Raw genomic sequence first — 3,986 nt, 5'->3', positions numbered from 1 at the left:
TTCAGTGTGAGGTACTGTTGCTTCCATTTAATACATAATAATATTTTTTAGTAATTGCTTAACTTTATATTAGTTACATTCTTTGAGCTTTCATTATGGAATATATCACTAAACAAAGTACTAGCAGGCTCTTCAGATATTGCTAGAGTTCAGTGAGAATGGTGAGAATGATGTCCAGAATAATAATTCCTGTCCATTTTCATAATCCTGAAATGGAATAGGAAAAAGTATTGAATTCACTATGCAGCTTGCCCAATCTGCAGTGGAGCTACAATTGTCACTTCTGTAAATTTTTATAGAGCCAGAAATTCTGTTTTCATAAAATTTTTGGAAAGCCAGAGGAAAATTAATTGTTTATTTCATGGCTTTTAATAACATAGCTCAAGATGTTTTGCATGTTCTTTTCTTGTTATATTAAATTGTACATGAATCAATTCACATTGTACAAATGTATTCCAATTTCTGAGGTAATTTCTCCTCTGAAACAGCCTTATGTGATATTTCAGATTGAAAGCTTTGGTCTTTCAGACATGAGCAATAAACAAAGAACATTCACTCATCTGTTGTGCAATACCAAATCATTCCTCTGCCTATTTAACTACCTCAATTTCACCATTTGAATTGATTTGTATTTGATTGTAATTAAAAAAAAAAAAACCCTTGGAGACCATTTTATTTTTAAATAACTTTATTGTCAAGCTCTTTGAGCAGTTTTTCGTGGAAAGGAGTAAGGAGACAAAATGAAACATCAAATGACATAGGGCAAAGATTTTAAAACATTAAACTTATGAACATCAAAATAAGAGGGCAGCAATTGAAAAGTACCCTATAGTATACCTGACACGAGTATACGTTGTAATTATAATTATACGATTCTAAGTTGGAGTTGTGTGTGCACCATCACTGGAGGTTTGCAAGATAAGATTGGACAACAATTTGTCCAAGATGATATAAGGTCTTTTGCCATAGGTAAGGGGTTTGGACTAGAAGACCTATTATCCCTATGATTTTATAAGCTCTTTGGAATTGAAAAGTTTTCATTGCCATATAAAAGCTTTTTTACAACTGAGTAAGAACTATTGTTTTTAAATATTATTAAATAATTGTACTTTTTCATAATATTTCATATGAATAGAATATGATGAATAGACATTGATTAAATTCACATTGGAAAGCTAGTTTGGTGTAGTAGTTAAGGCATCAGACTAGAAACCAAGAGACTATGAATTCTAGTCCTGTCTTGAGCATGAAGGATGACCGTGATTACTCACTTTCCGTCATCTCTAAGGAGGAGACAATGGCAAATCACTTCTGAAAAACCTTGCCAGGAAAACTGCAGGGACTTATACAGGCAATTTCCAAACACAGAATATGATTGAACAGAAGAAAAAAAATTGCTTAGAATGAGTCCTTACAGCACTTTGTCTATTATATGTGAATTTATGAAGGTTAAAGGAAAGCCTGTATGAGGCTTGAAATCTCTGATGGTGTTTCACCATGGGTAGTTTGGTTAAACATGGTTTGCTGATTAAGCCATAAGTAACTGGGTGTTACAAATATATTAATTCCTAAATTATTACTTACAAACTAGAACGACTGAATTCATACAACACAGTAAGTGAATTCTTTTTCATTTTTTCCTGTTGAAATATAGCTTTAACAAATAGGATTCTTGTCATGTCAAGTCATTTTTTAATTATGAAATCCCAAAATTATAGCCATATATCACATGACCTTACAATCAAGTGAGAAAGTGAAATTGAAGGAAACATGAAACACTGCAAGCTTTTACCTGAGATATAGAGGCAATTGCTATGATACTGGTAGCATAATTCCTGTAGGAAACAGCTGTGCAACATCTGGAAGTATTCCTATAACATTGGTGATGGAGAAGAAATCATATACAGTAGTGCAACAACTGAGAAAGTGCCAACATATTCAATGTTAAAAAGTTAAAGCCAGGGAGAATTAGATTAGGCACATATATCACATCAAGCCATGATATAATTTATTTGGCCTCAGCTTAGTATGCACTATAAATCTATTCAATTGTGTCTCAGTCAACCACAAGTAAACAAACAGTAAAAAACAGCCTTTTTAAATTTATTTTTGATATTAAAATAAAATGCATTTTGGTACTTAAACTCTGCTCAGTGAGATTTCTTCTTGGTGCAGAGAGTCTCTTGTGCAGATGTTAGGGAAACAACTGTAGATAGTAAGCGTATAGCTTATACTTTTCATAGCATGTACTAAAGTCATTTGCTTAGCTCATATAGGATACTACATATTACTACTAATGAAGCGGTAGTGCAAGTTATTGCTTATTATGTGTAACTTTTGGATGTGGCTGCCTATCTATTTTTAAAATAAAAATCTCCTACTATTAAAGTTCAGAATACAATAGCTAACTCTCTGCTTACAAAGCACTGCATTGTGCATCTATGCATATTATTCTTGGTTGTCAGTTTGCTATACAAACAACTCACGATTAATATAAATGAGCTTAGATTGATTCTGATACATTAAGAGTTGAAGAACAATGGCTTTTGCAAGCAAGAGGGGTGATTAGTATTGTTCCTCCAGCATGATGAATTATACTGCATCACACATTAATACAATGAATTGTCCTTCAAAATATGAAGAACTTCAGCAATGCTTTATGATGTCAGATGGACTTTTGTTTGCTCTAATAGGAAGAGAGTTTGAAAACCTGTATAAATCTTCAGGAAATTATTCAAATGGGCATTGTTAACTCTTCCACTGCAGCTCATTCAAGGGGGGAGAGGGCTCTGCATCAACCAACTCAGTATCTTAGCAGTAGACTGGAGTTATTTCACAGGGATGACATTCATTCTGTGTATCCATCCTAATTATTCCAAATAGTCACCTAGTCGATACAGTATTCCTCAATTTGTGAACACAATTGAGCCAATATTTCTGTTGCTAAGCAAGGAAGTTATTAATGCATTTTTCCCCATTTTACAATCTTTCTTGCACAGTTGTTAAATAAATTACTGCAATTGTTAAGTTAGTAACATGGTTGCTAAGCGAATCTGGCTTCCTCATTGACTTTGCTTGTCAGAAGGTCACAAAAGGTGACCACGTGACCCCTGAATACTGCAACCTTGATAAATACTTGCCAGTTAACCATGAGGATGCTGCAAAAATTGTGTGCTAAATGGTCAAAAGACACTTTTTTCAGTTCCATTGTAAAACCAAGGTGGGAATAGAACTCATGATATCCTTGTTTTAGCCTTATGCATTAAACTCTGTACCAAATTGGCATTTATGAGCAAATTCCTAACTTCTAATATATTTCTAAAATATGCACAAAACTGTCCCTTACTTTGAAGAACTGCAGTTATGTCTAAAATAAAAATTGTATATTTTTATCAGATTTACAGTTTCTCATCTCAGCAGTTAACTCCCTGTAGGGCAAAATGGGAGTAGACTACTGGAATCTTTGTCTTCTCACTTGGAAGTTGTTCTAAAGGAAGGATATGCAGTAGCACATAATCTTTCTTGATAAAGTTGTCATCTCCTTTCTTTTAAGGAAGCTTTGGAAACTATCCAAAAGTGGCTAGTTTTATCATGAGACTCTTTACAATCCTCCACAAAACGTGCTAGATTTTTTTTATATCAGCTTCTTTTTTACACAGTTACTTTTTACAGACAGAACTCAGTAAGACTATAATTTCTGTTGTTAAGCAAGATAGTTAAGTAAATTTGGCTCCAATTTATAATATTTCTTGCCACAGTTGTTAAATGAATCACTGCAGTCACTAAGTTATTTGTTGTTGTTAGTTGCGAAGTTGTGTTCAACCCATCTTGACCCCAAGGACAACGTTCCTCCAGGCCTTCCTGTCCTCTACCATCTCCTGGATTCCATTTAAGATCACGCCTACTGCTTCAGTGACTCCAACCAGCCACCTCATTCTCTATTGTCCCTTTCTTCTTTTGCCCTCAATCTTTCCCAGCATTAGGCT

This window comes from Pantherophis guttatus, chromosome 4 (genome assembly GCF_059756535.1).
Source record: "Pantherophis guttatus breed Tessera chromosome 4, ASM5975653v1, whole genome shotgun sequence".
NCBI classification, from domain to species: domain Eukaryota; kingdom Metazoa; phylum Chordata; class Lepidosauria; order Squamata; family Colubridae; genus Pantherophis; species Pantherophis guttatus.
The sequence above is the reverse complement of the archived record's forward strand: the minus strand, read 5'-3'. Positions refer to the sequence as shown.